The following is an 18,820-nucleotide window of genomic DNA, read 5'->3' as shown; positions in this document are numbered from 1 at the left end:
TCTACGGATCAAGGTTCGCTGCTCTCCTCCCCAAAAAGTGGATCCCTTTTGATGACTTGGTAATAATTAAAACCTTCTGTTTTGGCAACATACACTCCACTATTCTGTGTGGTGTGCTTTTTTTCTCGGGCGTGTGCAATAAATCAAACACCATTGACTATACAACCTTGGTAATAGGTTGCCAAATGATATGACCTAGGATGCTAAAGCTAGCAATTCATCACCATTTTCCAAAGACCCAAGCTTGTGCAAGTTATATATCTAAATACATAAAACTGTATTAGATTCACAAAATATATCATTAATAAAATGAAAGTTCAAAATTCAAAGTTCAAAGCTATCTTCTTATGAAACCACGAACAAAGTTTTTTCCTATGCAAACGATCATGATCACCATCCGAGTATTTTTGTCTAATCTCTTGTAGGTGTTCGTTGTTAATTAGAATAGTGTTATGATTCTCGATAACAAAAAACTTATAATAATCACACGTTGTAACGACCCGGATTTTCAAGACTCGATAATGCGGAAATATAAATGTTTTCATTTAACAAAATGTCTCAAAAACCCATAGAAAAAAAAACTTTTTAAAAAGTCGTATGGTCATACTTAACATTTAGTTACAAACATGTTTTATAAAGATTAGAGTGAGCCTAGTTTAGGAAAATTACACAACATTTCCAAAAATAAAAAGGCTTCCCAAAAGGTCGGTCCACTTGTACATTTGCAAGGAAGACTCCAGCGCTCACTGCTCTGCCCTGCCCTTGTTCTTACCTACAATATGAAACAACTAGGTAAGCGAAAACGCTTAGTAAGATCAACTTCCAAACAAAGCAGATAGAGAAATAGGGATCTGGACCCATCCGGACCCTACACAATCAATTTCAAGAACGCTAAAGCGTCCTGGCAAACTTATGGTCATGCCTGATAACCAAGGATAAATTAATTCACATCTAGATAAAAATCCTGCACTCAGAAAATCCCAGAACAATCAGATATATTATATCGCAACTAATTCTTACCAACAATTATATCCCTGCACTCAGAAAATCCCAGAGCAACCAGATATATTATATCACAACTATATCTTATCAACAATTATATCCCTGCACTCAGAAAATCCCAGAGCAAGCAGATATATTATACCACCATATAATTCGAGACCAACGCTCGACAATTTCCAACAATTCAGGCGTAACGCGCCCTCCAACATAATTGCTAATCTGTAAAAGAGAACCGAGTCTCCACACTAAGATCTAGCCAATAAATATCCTCAACAATAGTAACTATCGTGTTACCTAGGGCATCGCGACTTATCCAAGAGTGTAATCCAATTTACACGGTTTTACGGAGACTTCTATGTTAATCAGTGGTGCTGGTGAGCAGCTGCCCCTAGGGTGTTCAACCTCACTCAATCTTGGCAACCCCTAGTATCTCTAGGCACTCTCACGGAATGGCCAATATTCACGGCTGCTATCTGGGAATAACTTATCAGAGCACTTGCTCGGATTCTAACCGTCCAATGATTAAGTAAGCATGAGGGCCCCTAGGTCCCATTTATCTTGGCGCCCCTAGGTTTAACCAGCTTATCCTCATTTCATGGCCACTCGTCGCGGTAATGAACCAGACATAAATAAAATCAAACAGTGTGACGGGGATCAACCGTCTAGGATATGACGGACTTCTACCGTTCATATTTTCTAAATCAGCACTCACTAGACTAACGTCTCTAAGCAACTTTCTATGACAGCCTATGTATATGCATGTATCCCTATACTAACATACAAGACAATAATCATTTCATGTTGCAGCCATACAATATAAGTTGACTTACTTGGAGTCCTTAGCGCTCAGCAAGTTTTCACCCTCCAACGTTCAGTCCAGTTACGCTTAGCCAATACTGTAGTTATCCATACAGTATACTCGGATTAATTATGGCACTCATAATTCATTATTATTATTTTGGGCAGTTTGGTCATTTTAATAAAAGTCATTTGTAAGGATTTACAATCCTTATTTGGTTTTAAACCTATTAAGGAAAGTTATACAAAATATTCGAGACTAAACCCTAAGTCTCGGGGAGACCTATCCTAAGGTCTCGATACCTAGGCTCGGGTATCACAATGGTATTTCCCCACAACCCGCTAAAAATCTTACTCTCTCAAGGTATCGCTATTAACCCGCACTTTCGACTAGTCGGTTAAAATATGTAAGATTTTAGCCGGTATTATATCCAGAAAATACAAATAAATTCCTTAATTATTTTAAAAGAAAATAAACTCTTTAAATTTTCCTTTTTGTTTTCTTAAGGTTTTTAATATCTAAAAACCGATTTAAGAAAATTGCCTAATTTGTCTTAATTAGGAAAATCGTTATAAATTTCTCATCTTGACTAATTAATTTTCCAAAAGCAATTAATCAATTTTTACTTACTAGAAAAATAATTCATTTAATTATTTTCTCAAAATATAAGGTTTTAAACCCTCTTTTAATTTATTAACTATTAATAAATTAAATCTCTTATTTTTAAAAAGAATAAAAACTCTTTAATAAAAATAATTCATTTAAACTCAAAGGGGTAATTTTAGTGAAAATATGATTTCAAGACTTACCATTTTATATCTTGAAATAAACAAAATTTTACTTTTTACCTTATGTTCCAAAATCTCATTTTTTTACACTAAGTGTGAAAAACCTATTTTTCACATTTTTAACTACATACTTCGTTAGTTCATAACTCGAAATTTACTTACCCAATTGTTACCAAAATTTCCAAATTCCATTTTTGTTATGCCATTTAGGTCTTTGTAAAATCTTAGGTCAAAATGAGCATTTTTGATTGGTGAAATCATTTTCCAACAATGAGGTAAAAATGACATTATTTTCAAGTCCTTATTTTTTTCCAAACTTTGACAGTTAATAACTTTCAAACCGTTCAATATTTTCTTACCAATTTTTACAGTGGAATAATAGGTTATGCTAGTAATATGTCCACAAAATTTTAGAAAAAACTGGGTTCATTTGCCCTATACAGTGGCTGTCCAAACTTGGTTCCGAAAATAAGAATACGAAAAAACAGTTTTTTACCTAATCTTTGAAATAGCATAACTTACTCATTTCTAAACATTTTTTAGTGTTTCAAAAGCTCAATTTTATGTACTCAATCTCAACAACATCACAGTACAATTTAATTTTACAAAAACAATATACAGTGGCTGCTTGACCCCTTGGAAGTCACAGCTCAAAACATGTTTTGTTTTAGGGTATCCTACAAAACCCCCAAGGGTTTTGGTTCCCATTTTCAAAAATCAATACACATGCATCATAAAAATTATTAAACAACTACCATAACCTTATTACATCATCAACAAGAAACTCTAAGCATTATATATACAAAATAATGCTTAAAACTAAAAACCCTACAACAAAATCATCAAAAGTAAACTTTTTACCTCTTTGGTGTTCTTGCTTAAGGTTTGGACCTTCCTATAAGCTTTGACTCCTTCAAAACCTTTCAAAAACCCTAACAAACTTCCCCCAACAACATAGTCAATTAGCTATTTGAAACTCTATGCTTAAAACTTTACAAAAGCCTAGATTAGTGAAAGTTTACCTTAGGGAAAATACTTCCTAGACCAAGACTTAGCCTCAAAGTTTCCTTGGTGTTCTTGGGCTTGAAAAATGGAGAGAACACTTTGAGAGGTCTTCAAAAAAGATGATAGTGAATGAGAGATGGAGAGTGATCGGTTCTTAGTGTGGGAATTGCTCACAATACTCTTCAAAATATCACAAGGTACTTGAGTGCTTTTCTACCCACTTGCCCACTTGACCTCTTAATTAAATGACATTTAAATTTTATAAAATTTGGGTTCACACCACTCTAAAACACCACATGGCCGGCCACTCTTTGCTACATATATGATCATTTCATTTTTTTTTTTATAAAGGTTATTAATGTTTCATAAGAAGAAAAGTCCAAATTGGCTTTTGACACATTTTTCACTCTTATTAAGTTTTAATCACCAAACTTAACATTAATTAATTAAATTAAATTTCTCTCACATTTAATTTAATTAATCACATAATAAAAGTTAACCTAAGGTCCATTCATGGAATAAAATTCCCCATTTTGGTAGAATTAGGCATTTAACACAAAATGCCCTAAAATTTCCATTTTCTTTTAGGTTTATTATTTTTGACCAAACTTTAACTTTTATGAATGTATTTTATGCCCAAAATATAATCGCCATGATTTTTCGTTTTATTTTATGAGATTTTTACCCGATCAGGGTTTTTGTGTCGGTCCAGGACCGAAAGTCTTATCTTGACTTTTAAAATCACAAAATTCATTTTTTTGGCTAGCAATAACTCATGGAATACTTACAAACAAAATATAATATTATTTAAAATAATATTCTTAACCCGGGGGAAAAATCTCGACCCGAGTCGTTTAAAGGTACCCGAAAACGTAGGACGTTACACACGTGTTCTAATTTAAAAGGGAATAAACTTACTCTAAATAAGGCTCAATTTCAAGAGAATTCTCAAGTATGAACCACTCCGCTATTTCACGAGTGTTATGATTGAGAAGATTCAAAGTTCCCTTTGTGAGTGGATGGCAATGAGATTGGAAAACTATAAGGTTTCGTGGGATATAAGTTGCATCTTCATTTTGATCAAGATGGTTAAATCTTGTTTCTATGTCTTTGAAATACATTGAACAAAAGGTCAAAGTCTCATCTACAACATAGCCTTCGGCGATCGACCCTTCCGGGCGAGCTTTATTTCCCACATAATTCTTCAATTTTTTCATGTACCTTTCAAAAGGATACATCCACCTCATAAATACCAGGCCACCCAATATAGCTTCTTCTAGCAAATGTAAGACCAAATGAATCATTATGTCAAAAAAAGCTGAAGGAAAAATCAACTCCATTTTGCACAATATCTGAATAAGGTCATTTTGTACTTCCTCCATATCTTTAACATTTAAAATCCTCGAACATATTTTCTTGAAGAGATTGCACAATTCTATAATGGTGGTCGATATAGATTTTGGGAGAAACTTGCGAACACCGAGAGAAAGTAATCATTGCATTATCACATGACAATCGCGTGAATTCAACCCAATAATATTTGTATCATTCTCGGACACTTTCTTCTTCAAATTTGAACAAAAGCCATCTAAAAATCTAACTTCTTTTATAAATTGACAAAACTGTTGCCTCTGCGCCAGAGTTAACACATAAGGAGCGTGCGACTTCATCAACTTTCCATTCTTATCTTCATAAATCCACAATGATTCCCTCACACCCATCTTTTTCAAATCATGTCTTGCATTAGCTGTGTCCTTAGATTTATCAGTGTCTAAGATGGTACCAAGGAGACTTTCACACACATTCTTCTCAACATGCATGACATCTATATTGTGTTTTAATTTGTTTGTACACCAATACTCAAGCTCGTAAAAGATCATTTTTTTCCTCCAATTACCTTCATCTACACCTTTTTTACGTTTCACACCCCCGAACTTGATGTGTTTTCTTGGAACTTGCGCTGCAAGAGCATTAACTTGTTCTAGTATATCGTCACAAGTAAACCATCTCGGAGGACAGCTTGTCTCAACTTCCCCATCGAACTTAGTGTCTTTTCTCATTCGATGAGTACTTGGCTAGAATCTTCTGTGACCAACATAAGATGTCTTACTGATCACTTGGATGGAAGTTGTGTCTTCATTACACATAGGACAAGCTTTGTATCCCTGACCACTCCATCCAGACAAACTACTGCGAGTTGGAAAATCGCTCACTGTCCCCAAAAGGGTGCCCGCATCTTGAACATCATGTTGGTCGTACTATCTCTTGTATCAACTCCGTTAACCCACAGATCCTTCAACTCATCCACCAATGGTCTTGGAAATACATTAATGTCTTTACCTGGTGATTTTGGCTCGGGAATAAGGAGGGTCAACATGAAATATTTGTCTTTCATACACAACCAAGGTGGAAGATTATAGTTTTGCCAACACCACAGGCCACATGCTGTATGCGAGGTTCATGTTGCCAAATGGATTAAATCCATTGGCAGTTAAGCCCAAACGAACATTTCTGGGATCCCTTGAAAAATCAGGATGCTTGACATCAAAGTCCTTCCACGCAGAGCCATCCACCGAGTGTCGCATCACCCCATCTTCTTTTGATTTCCTGGTGTGATGCCATATCATGTGTTTCGCTGTAATCCTTGAACTGTATAATCTTTTCAACCGAGGTGTCAACAGAAAGTAACACATCACCTTGTGTGACACTTTTTTTTCTTTCATCATTTCGGAAGTAATCCATCTACTACTTCCACATACTGGGCATGTCTCTTTAGATGCATGCTCATTGTAAAATAAGCAGCAATCATACCGACACACATGAATGGACTCGTATCCCAACCCTAATTTTTTCAATCTCTTCTTCGCCTCGTATTACGATCCAGGAATTTTGTTTTCCCAAGGAAATGCAAGCTTTAACAACTTCAACAATTCATCAAATATGTTGTTAGGCACCTTCCCTCTAAATTTTAGATGCAATAACTTTGCTAAAAGGTTCAGACATGAAATCCAATCACTACCAGGATACAAATCCGCTTCAATCTCCTCAAATAACTCGTCATAATACTGACTCTCACCAGGATCCTTTTCTACTTCCTCAGTTGTCGGTAAATGGAAGTCTTCCACAACGTGAATCATCTCATCGTCTTCATTCTTATCAACCACCTCATCAACAAAAATTTCTTCCACCTCACCATGAAAAATCCACTTATCATAAGCTTGATGAAAACCCCTATCGAATACGTGTGCTCGAACAACATCCAAAGATTCAAATCTATTATTATTGCATCTCACACATGGGCACCTAATTCTTCCATCAGAATCTTTATGTACCGATGCCATCCTCAAAAAAGCTTGCAGACCATTCCAATATTCTTGACAACCACGATTTCTCAATGTTGTCCAAGTCTTGTCAATCGTCATCTAAAGTGTTATAAGAGTGTGTGAGTTTTAGTAATTTGAATAGGAATGGATAACAAAAAAATTTGTTATCATTTTTGAAATCTTATGCAATATTATAATATCTTATGCTATTTTATGATGTTTTATTAGACAATGTTATTTATAAACAAATTAATATTTTTTCCTAAACTAATTTATTATTTATTATTAATTTTTTAAACTTTTATTAAATATAATTATCAATTTCTATATTCAACTAATTTATAACTATTTAATATTAGATAATGTTATTTAATAAATTAAATTATTTAATTAGATATTATTTAGATAATGTTATATCAAATTTTTATTATTTAATTAATTAAATTAATAAAAAATAATGAAATAATTAAAAAATAAATTATTATTTATTTAATTCTTTATTCATAATTTTTTAATTTGAAATAATAATAGTAATTTTACAAATTAATTATTATTTAACTTTTATACTAATTTATTTTTTAAAAGAATTAGATAAATTTTATTAATCTTTTTCTTTCATTATTTTATTAATAATATTTTAAACTTATCATTTCTGTGCCGATATCCCTATAATTGATGGTTGTGGTCAACAACCATCAATCATAAGCATATTGGGACATAGAAAATAAATTAACTACTAATTAATTTTTTTTAATAATTTTCAATTAGTTATAATAATACTAATTAACTAAATTATGTAATATTCATTACAATTCTCATTATGTTGACAAAACATATAACAGAAAAAAAAAAAAAAACTACTTTACTTAATTAAATTTCACAAAAAAATTGACAACATAACAGTTTAATACGATCATTTCAAAAAATTTTAAATCCTACACTTAGAAAATCTCAGAACATTTATTATAAGATATATATATATATATTTAATTTTGACAACATGATAACTTAAATTTGACCTATCCCAAAATTTAAAATCTCCAACCAACAAACCTAGAATAACTAGAACAACAAAATATTTATTAAAATAATATTACAACACAAATCAACATAAACCATAATATGATTAATAAAAAAAATAATAAAAACATACATTAATAATCTGATTTTTTTCTTTCAAAAGTTTGATGCTTTGCTAAAAAAATAAAGCACCATACTAATATTTTTTTTAATTATAAATTTTTTAATAATTAAATCTCATTCTTGTAACAATAAATTAAATACAACATAATAAATGGTACTCCTTCAGAGGAGTCTCTGCTGTTTGGAAAGGGAGTGTTCCCTTGGGTCTGTTTCACCTTATTTAGGCTGATATGCCTTAATTTCTCTGTTTTGGTTTTCTGTTTTTTGTGACTGAAAGTCTTTCTTTTAAAAAAAAAAAAAAAAAATACAACATAATACAACACTTTTTTAATAAGACCAAAATATTTTTTTTTAATAAATATTATGGAACTAATATCAACCCTCTTTTCTGGCGTGGGAGGTTGTGAACATTTATACAAACAATTAAAATTAAAAAAAACTACACACAAACAATTATTACGGACTAACAGTGAAATAATAGAGAGCTAGCCAAACTGGAAAATGAGAGCGTCGAGAGAACTTGTTGTCGTTGCCTTGCGCCTGAGAGAGAGAATAGAAAAAAAAAGATTAACAAATGATGAAACATGACAGTTATGCTCAATGTTCATCCATGGCTTATACAAAGGATCACACTAAATGGTCTACTAAGAAAAAGCGTAAAGGTAATTTTATTGTGTTCATACCTGAAACACTCACTGCATTTAACTTTATCCATCACAAAATAAATTTAAAATGTATTGCCAATTAATTTCTCCTTACACTAATCCTATTGCCAATTATTCGAGAAATCTACAACACGAATAGAAAATTCAAAATAAAGCTACCAAATTACTAACATTCAATATGAAAATTACAAAAAAAAAATAAAGGTTCAAGACTATCTCTAATTTCAAAACATTGAATATTGTCAGCTAATATCTTCGGACTGTAAACAAAAGTTAACCAAAAATCAATTGTTATATATATATATATATATATATTATTCCTCACTTTATGCAACATTTGGTATACTTTTATGAAAGAAAAGTACAAATTCAACAGAGACAACTTTTATGGCATACACAGAGAAAACCCCAAAACCAATAGAGAAGAAAAAAAAGATGAAAACAGAGACAACCCAATATCATTTTAAAGCCCAAACAGAGAGAGAACAACCTTGTTAATGCTATCATATAAATTAAGAGGCCATCCATGAAGAAAATAGTTTGGGAACTGAAGATCTTCTTTCTTAAACTTGACTGCCATATGTTTGGATACAAAGAGTGAAGAAAAACACAAGAACAGAGACTTTACTCCCATTACTTGTTGAAACCTTAAACAAAGGCAGAAGAAAAACAAACTTTACTCTCAATAACTGAAGAGGAAATAAAGGGAATATATAAATATATATATGCCGAGATATTGAAAACATAAATATATATATATATATATATATTCATGTATATCCCAAAAAGAGCATTAAAGGAAATTGAAAACAAATAAAAGAATCAGAATGATATATATATATATAAATATATATGTCGAGATATTGAGTTTGGTGAGGGATTGCAGAGGCGTTAGGGAGAGAGAGCAGATCAGTCGACGTTAGGAAGGATTGAGAGCATATCGGTCGGCGTTAGGGAGAAGAGAGAGCAGACCCAAATTTTTTAGATGTGATGCATTTGGGGCTAACTTGAGAGGCGCGGGTGTGGTCGGCAAAATTTTGTTGTTGCCATGCCTGAGACAGAGAAGAGAAGAGGAGATACGAGAGAGATAGAAGAGAAGAGAAGAGAAGTGAGAGGGGATACGAAGAGAAGAGGGCTGTGAAAATTTTAAACTGGACCCCGCCGCTATTTATATATCCCGCGAGTACTCCGCCGCTAATGAAAAAGATTACTAGCCGCTAATAGCATTAGCGTCGGATAGTCTGCCTGTGATTATCCGCCGCTAATAAATCTTAAAAGAAACTCATCCGTTTCTCAAGCATTTCATCTGGTGTATTAGTAGCGGACTATCCACCGCTAATAATGTAATGTCCGCTGCTAATATATATTATTATATTTTTTAAAATAATCACAAATCATTAGCGGCAGATTCCCTAGTCCGCCGCTAATAGCTACGCCGCAAATGACATTAATTCTTGTAGTGTAAAAATTCATAATTGGCTCCAAATGAATATTTGTTTGCTTCTTTGTTGTATATTTATGATATCCTAATCGTGATTTATGCTTATAGTTTTTATAGAATGCTTGTTGAGTTGTGATTGCTTAACATTCAAACATGGTACAAAGTTTCTTGTAAAAGTAAAAACTCTTGCCAACTTTCAAATTTATAAATTAATTATGCTGCTGGTCTATTTAACATGATAGAGTGAAAATTATTAGACATTGTACATTCTTAAAAACACTTTGATTAGTGTTGAGAGTATACCCTATTGATTCCTTTGTGTAATTTGTTAATTATATTGGCAAGTATTTAAATCTGTTAAGACTAAACTTGGACACATCACACATCACCCATATAAGTTTATTCCTCATAATACTGTGAGGAGAATCTCGTCAGGAAACAAATGAATATTTCAAACCAAATATGATTTCTCACAAGAACTAGTCAGAAGAAGAAAAAGAAGGTTATGTCGGTAACCCCTTAGATATGAGCGCAACATAAATATTGTGATAAAATTATGATAACCATTTCAGCTTCAAAATAAAATAAAATAAAATAAATATTTATTATTTTAAAGAGCACGTTCCTTTCTTCAAGTTACTTTAGAGAGAATAAGAAGGTTTGAATGGCTTGAGGAAGGAAGGCGAACAAGTGCTTTAGCAATTAAAGCAACATCTAACTTTTTCTTTGATTTTGTCGCGAAACCCATATATGGTGAGGTGCTTTACATTGACCTCATAGTGTTACAATATGCCATCAATGATGCTTTAGTTCAAAAGTAAGACCGTACACAGCGTTTACTGTACTGCGTTATTAAGAGACTCATATGAGCAGAAATTAACGTATCCATTTATTGGGGCTCATATATGTGTTAATGTGTATATGCTATCTTAAGGTTGACCCACATAAAGGGATCATTTTGGTAATTAAGTATTAAAATGTTATAGGTTAAATGTGTAGGTACTTTAAGTGACATTTCTAATTTTTTGAATGGCTAAATTAGTAGTAATGGTCCTCCCAAGAAAGATGATTTTATTCTCTTCTTTCCCCATCAAGAGTAAAAATAAGAGATAACTTTATTTTGTATTTTTGGAAGATCATTATCCAAAGACTACCTCTTACAATAAATTAAGGTACGCTTCCGCTATTTATGCTCTGTTTCTCTTTGAATCATCAATGGTTTCTTTAGATTTAATATTACACGTTGAAGCAGTTGTAGTAACATATTTGTTTATGGAATTGAATATTGAAATTGTATGTTATATGAGTGTTCAAGAATATCTAACAAGTGGTACCAGAGCCACATTTGATTGATTCTTTGAGGATTCAAAATTTATGTCAATTTTCTTTTGGGGATTTTCGAAAAATTTAAAAATTAGGGTTTTGGTCTTCCCTTTATGATTTTGGTTGGGGTTCTTTGGTATTTTCCTTCCAGAAATTCAGATTTAAAAAAAAAAGACAGTCTATCATCATTAACTGTTACACTTATTCGGTTCAATTTTGGTAATCAACGACATGTGTGATTTTGGATATTTGCTTTTGGTTTTTTTGTTCAGTTTTTTGCTTGTATTCTCTTTATTTTTTTTCTTTTTGCTTATGCAATACTGGTTCTTTTCGTTTAATTGATAAGAGATAAAACCACGTCTAATTGAAGTATACCACTTATGCATATATGTATATGAAGTATTGATGTTGTAGGCACTATTTTATATTTAAGTGATTGCCTTATCAAGTTAATTATCAACACTTATTTATCATTTTATTGTCAAGTGTATAAAAAATTATATATATGTTATACAAATTTTATGTCCTTGAATTCTGTTTGTCCTTGTGTCTTTAGTTCATTAAGGATCTGTATATAATGTATATACTATATACGACAATTTCTATGTGTATATATATTAGGGTTGAATATTAGTTGGTTTGGGCAGTTTTTTCATATTCTTAAATCCAGAATTCGATTTTCGGTCCGGATTGGTGCGATCCAAAAACCAACCGAACAAACTAATTAAAGAAAAAAACTGACCGTTTTGGACCGCGCATTGGTCGGTTTAACCGACTAGACCGAAGTTTTTTTAAAAAAAAAAATTTTCCATAATTTTTGAGAAAGTTTTAATTAAAAAAAACTAAAATATTTGGATTTTCCATTTTTGTGCTATTTTTAAACATAAATACATAGAAAGTTTGAAAACATAATTAAAAGTCCATAAGCATAACATAACCTACATATATTTATAATTTCGGTTGGTTTCGATTCAAATTGGTCGGTCCATGCAGATTTTTCAAACCGATCGAACAGTGGCGGTTTACGCAGTTAACAATTTTTTCGGTATTCGGAAGGTCAGTGTTAGGAAGGTCGGTGTACTCAGTTTTTTTGGATTTTATGCTCAGCCCTAATATATATTATATTATATAATTATGGTTAGTGTTTCAATTTTATTTAAATTAATTTAAATTTAATTGAAGATGTAATTAAAATCTAAAGTTAAGAATGAATATTATTTGGATTGATTTATGTTTAAATTTAGCATGCTAAAAATACTAATGTTTGTCTTTCATTCTAAATGGATTGGTTGCAACAAGATGTTGCCAAAACAACCTCTCTTGTGTAGATTGCTCATGAGGAATGTTGGATATTTGTGTGTGTGTTTTTCATGTAAGAGTTGATCAGCCCAAAGGAAGGTTGATGCTTATCTAGATTGCATATATGCTTGTGGTGATAAATGTGTGACAATTATAAGGATTCCATGTGAACAGTATGTACAGTCTAAAGATTGACTAATTGTTTGACAATATTTATTGTAAATGTTTGATTGCTACAACAAGAGTACCACTTACAGTTAATATTATTGTCCAATGACTTTATATTAATGGTGTGTTTGGTATCTTGAGATGAGATTTTCCATTATTTGAACTTATTGTTTATTTTTATGGATTATCCTTATGTAAGCATTATTTATTTTGTTCTCTATATTAAGCTAATGTTTATGTTGTATTTGCCAACATAAATGTTGTTCTCATCCTAAATGGGAAAAACTTTAAGGAAAGAAAAGAGACAAGCATGCTTATTTTAGCTATCTGGTTTCAATATATGATAAAAATAATATCAGGAAGTTGCAGAAGGAACATAGCTAAGGAAAGTGCAAAAGATATTGGATAAAAAATTATCTGACTTTTGCTAGAGAAAATTAAAAAATAAGGGTAGAGTGTTCCAAGTATAGCATTAGGCATATAAAGAAAATGGGGTTCTCACTATAATTTGTTATGTAGTTGATTTTTTTTTTGTACCTAAATATACTTAGTGGGCATTTTTTTGTGACACTGCTCATGTAAGTATAATTATGGATGGTTGTCTGTAAATCCAAAAGTCAAGTGATGATGGAAATGGTAAAACACTGTGCAAGAATATTTAGGTTATGGTTAAAGACTAGTTATTTTTGGATTTGGGGAGAAACTTATATAGTATCATCACCAAGAAGACATTTGGTTTTGAGTTATATTTTGAACAAATTAGGTCATCTTGTTCATATAAAATTTGAAAATTTAGTCTTTTTCAAGATTCCAATCTTAGTCCTACTAGTTCTTTGATTTATAATCTATATTTATTAGTAACATTTTCCTTATATAATAAAATCTTGCAAATAATCTTATGATACAAAATATAAATTAACTCATGAGATTTCTATCTAAGTGTTCATATCTCCCAAAGGTGAATGCAAAGACTTATTTTTGGTAGAATTCTTGACCCATTGATTTAATAAATTTTAGGATTTGTATTTGATATGTATTGGGGATTCAAACAAACAAATATAAAGAAATTAGGTGCCTAAATAGAGTTTTGACATCTTAGGACTAATATATATTGTCTTTTAGTTTATCACTCCTTATGGTTTTATGGAGTGATCAACAATATTTTATTATGTTCAATGACGAATATTTAAGATAAGGGTGCCTATATTTATTCATATAAGACATTAATCTTTAGATGTTATTTTTTTTAATTTTCAAAACCACAGCTGACAAATCAACTAGGAAAGAAAATTAAGTCGTCAAAACTAATTGTGGTGGTCAATACTACCATGAGAGGTATGATGAATTAGGTGAGCAACGTCTAAGATTATTTTGCACAATTACTAAAGAAATGTCACTTTGTCTTACAATACAAAATGTCAGGTAACCCTAGCTTGGTGGGTATTATTGAGAGAAGTATGATTAGTCATTCTTCTTCATCAAACTCCTTATGGGGAGAAACTATTAAGACTGCTACATAAATCCTGAACAGGGTATCAAGTAAAATATTCGTTAAAACTCTTTATGAACTGTGGTTGTGGCTAGAATAACAGTCTAACATAAAGACTTTTTCTATTTTCGGATGTCCAACTAAAGAAAGGTTTTATAAGCCACAAGAATGGAATCCGAACTCCAAAATAGTAACGAGCTACTTTATTGTATACTCTGAGTAATTAAAGGGCTACAAATTTTGTGATCCCACACTGAGGTTCAGTTTTGAGACGAGAAAAGTTAATAATTTTGAGGATGTTGAGTTTGTTGGTTTTTGATCATATGGTTGACAGTGTAGTGGAAGCATGAGATAATATTTAAATGCAATAATAAAATTTGTTAAAGCATAAGAACGAATCACTCTAGGAACCATAACTAGAATATGATATTTCTCATGCGCATAAATCTGAATAAAATAGAAAATTACAAATACCTTCTCGATGTACAACATGTGTAGATCAAATAGCGTCTTAGCCTCCTAACCCACCATCTTCCATACTATGACTCGCACAAAGAGAAGGAGACAAATGGATTTCTATGTTATTTGGTAGGATACACAAGAACACACTTTTAATCTCAACACATGAGAGAGTGTTCTTCTCACAATACCAAGAGAACAAAAGTTCTCTATTTTTCTCTCTTGGCAAATATATTGTGAAATTACATCTGATGTATTTTTCTCATAAGGTTATATTCTACTAATAAAACAATCAAAAGAAGCCCTAGCCCTAATCACATTGGGTATATGCGTGAGCTCTATGGTACTTTATCTCTATAAAATGCTATTAGTTGGGTCTTTATCATATTATTTCATGCAGTATACAATTATACCACAAAATTAAATGTGTTTAAATTAATTTTCAACAAAAAATTAATTTCACAAAATTATTAATATAATTTTATTTTCCATTAAATGTTATTTCACAAATAATATCTTAAACATTATTTCACAAATAATATTAATTTGTGAGATTAAAAATAGTACTTTATTCTTTTTAATTATTTCCTTTTAATACCAAAATCATACCTCTGTGTTATCGAGCTAGTACGGGGACAGTATGGTAAGCTCCAATAATTTAATTAATTTCACTAACTCTTAGTTCCATTAATTAATTTATTAATTATGAATTATTCCACTAGAGATTCATAGTTGAACTCTCAAAATTACAGTCTTATATTATTAGAAGCTATAACTATAAAGTCGTCCATTGATTTAGTCATATGCATGAGTTATAACCCTCTACTAGTTGTTCATAATTAGAGCTATGTCTTAACGTCCGTTAACCTCTCTAATTATATTTTTATCAATTAGTTCCATTGATCCTATAATGAACATTATTCTATAAATTTAATTACAAAATGAAATTTATGTTATTTAATAGAAATTCTAGCCTTGAATCAACACTAAGAAGAACAACTAATTTGATTTCATTTATGTAAGAAGCAGATTCTATATCTGTGAAGTATGTTCCCAGCCACTTGTAGTTCTATAAATCCAAGATATCAGGAATTCGGTCATAAGAATATTGAACCTTACCCGATAAGTCAAAAGTCATAAAAGCACAAATAGGAGTTCATTACTCACTTCAGGATTGATGCCAAGACCATCGATTAATGAATGTTGAACTTTATATTTTAACGAAGATTATCAGAAGTTATTTCTTTCATCGTGTTCAAGTCCAATACAATCTATATTGTATACGGCACCTCTATCATTTTGTGTTGCTACACATAACAGTATGGATAAACTGATATGTCTTAAATAGAAGATAGACCATACTCATAATCTATATTAAATAAACTCCCACTTTATTTAGCGATCACAGAAATTTTTTATATTATTAGCTTGAATTAAATCCTATTGTATTTATATCATTATACATATACTTAATTCAAAACCACATCAATAATATTGGATCTTCATGATAAATGACATGTATAATTAAATACAAATATAAGTGCAAAATATTAACTTTTTTTAATTAACTTTAATTGTTCATACAGAAATATGCTTTAAGGACACAAATCCCAACAATCTCCCACTTTCCCTAAAGTGGATGAGATATGTCTTGTAATCCTAAATCTAATAAATGACTATCAAAACTTGTAGCAGGCAGCGTCTTCGTTAAGGGGATCAACATGGTTGTTTGCTGATTCAATCTTTTGAACGATTACATCCCCTCTTTGTACTATCTCTCTTATGAGGTGGTACTTACGCTTTATATGCTTGGCTCTCTTATGGCTTCTCTGTTCTCTTGAGTTGGCAACCGCTCCGATGTTGTCACAGTAGAGTAGAATTGGTTTATCCATGTATGGAACAATTTCCAAATCAACCAAAAACTTCCTAAGTTATACAACCTCCTTAGCTAGTTCGCTTGCACCAATGTATTATGCTTCCATGGTGGAGTCAGCAATGCAAGCTTGCTTTATACTCCTCCATATAATTGCTCCACCTTAAGTGTGAAAACAAATCTAGACGTAAATTTCTAGGAATCTTTGTTGAATTGGAAGTCAGAATCTGTATATCCAATTGGAATCAAATTCTCTCCGGAATATACTAGCATATAGTCTCTTGTTCTCCTTAGATACTTGAGAATGTGTTTGACTGTTGTCTAGTGATCTTGTAACACCCTAAACTCTAGGGATCGTTACGATGTGCATTTTAAACAGTGCTAAAATCGCTAATCGAGTCATTTGGCCATAATCGTGTAACTAAGTTTAATTAGCGATTTAGGGTTAGATTTTTTGGTTAAGATGCAACGTTTCACTAGAACGTTTACTGTATACATTGAGATCCCAAAAATATAATTTAAAGGTTAATTACAACAAAATATTTACAACCAGCCGGCCTAAACGACAAAATAGGATTTAACCCTAGTTCCTCTTTCAACCCTCGACCGTGGTAGTCGAGCAGCCGCATATGTACACATCGTCACCTAAGCTCTCCAACTCAATGACAGTCCAGCTTTCTTTTGCCTTTACCTGCACCACATAGCACCCGTGAGCCAAAGCCCAACAAGAAAACTCAAACTGCTCATGAACAGTAATAACATGTCATCAAATCATAATGTGCATGCCTAGCAATAATAGCCTTAATCACGCATGCAAATAAGTTCAAATAATGATGGTTGTGGGCCATGCCCTCTTGTATGGATGACTATCAAGTCAATCCTAAACAGATGAGTGATTTACACTTGAGGTTCCGATAACCATGCTGGGGCTTATAGCCCTAATCAAATGAGTGACTGAGGAGTAAGTCACTAACATGGGATCTGCACCCTTAGATGAGTGACTGATGAGCAAGTCACTAACATGGGATCTACACCCTTAGATGAGTGACTGAGGAGTCATTAGTGTGGGTTTCGTACCCTCATCATTGTGACGATATAGTCACCTGAGCCTTTTGGCCCTGGCTTTGAGTAACTAGCCATAGAATAGACAAACGCTTATAGTTTTCATCGAACTTGAGGCCGGTCCAGCATTAATGCTCATGATGAGTCATACAATGCAGATGTCGATTAGATCTGATATTTTCAGCTTTGCGTTCATGACGCTTATGCCGCTCCTGACTCATAGGTCAATAACACACGACCAGTACTTAGTACTACTGTCAAACTTGACTAGTAAGTCATAGCTTCACAGTCAGTTCTGACACCAATTCCAATTCTGACTAGTAAGTCAGTGCCACAGACAAGTAAGCAATGCTTCCATGCATATACCATATGTCAAATATCCAAATGTAGGGCATTCAACATGCTTACTTAACAATTGCTAGCATAATTAGGATCATGCACAAACACAGAGACTCAATCTCATATTTAACATTCATGGCATGCCCTAACCATATGTTTCTCGTGCATCACATGCATCACATACTGGGTGCATTTTTCTTACCTCTGGTTCGAGCGAGAAACAACAAATGAATGACCCTTGAGAACGATCGATCCTTGAATCCCTTTGCGGTCACCTAGTCATAACCAAATACAATCTCCATTAATGAAAATCAACAATAAAAGGGTCTTGACCTAAACCTCACTCCCGGGACCCCGAATTGTACCCAAACGGTGAGTAGATTCGATCCCGAGCCTTAGGAATTGAAACCCTGAGCCAAAAACCCTTAAAACATCCAAAATAGAAATCTGAAGAAGTAGGGTAGTGCTGGGACGCTAGGGCAGACTGGCCAACCCCCAGCTAGCGCTATAGCGTCCCCTTGTGGGCGATGTAGCGCTACAACCAGGCAGAAATGCCCTGGTTCTTCTCCCCTTCGACTTCACCATTTCCAACCTGAACCAAAAGCTTCCAAACCTCATTTTAAGTCCCAATTGAACCCAAAA

The 18,820-nt window shown here is 32.5% G+C and overlaps 1 long non-coding RNA gene across 2 annotated transcripts; it reads right to left on the bottom strand.

Annotated features, from left to right (window-relative positions):
- Positions 1 to 519: 519 nt before the first annotated feature.
- On the bottom strand, positions 520 to 3,902 carry LOC133823002 (uncharacterized). Of its 2 annotated transcripts, XR_009888099.1 has the most exons (4): positions 3,612 to 3,902; positions 3,451 to 3,529; positions 1,833 to 1,898; positions 520 to 772 (listed from the first exon to the last, which is right to left on the bottom strand). It is a non-coding gene; the product is annotated as an uncharacterized LOC133823002 (long non-coding RNA). The 2 variants fall into 2 exon arrangements; XR_009888096.1 differs by lacking the exon at positions 1,833 to 1,898.
- Positions 3,903 to 18,820: the final 14,918 nt, after the last annotated feature.

Source organism: Humulus lupulus, chromosome 1, assembly GCF_963169125.1.
Source record: "Humulus lupulus chromosome 1, drHumLupu1.1, whole genome shotgun sequence".
Classification (NCBI taxonomy): domain Eukaryota; kingdom Viridiplantae; phylum Streptophyta; class Magnoliopsida; order Rosales; family Cannabaceae; genus Humulus; species Humulus lupulus.
Note: the sequence above shows the minus strand (reverse complement) of the source record. Positions and strands in the feature narration are given on the sequence as shown.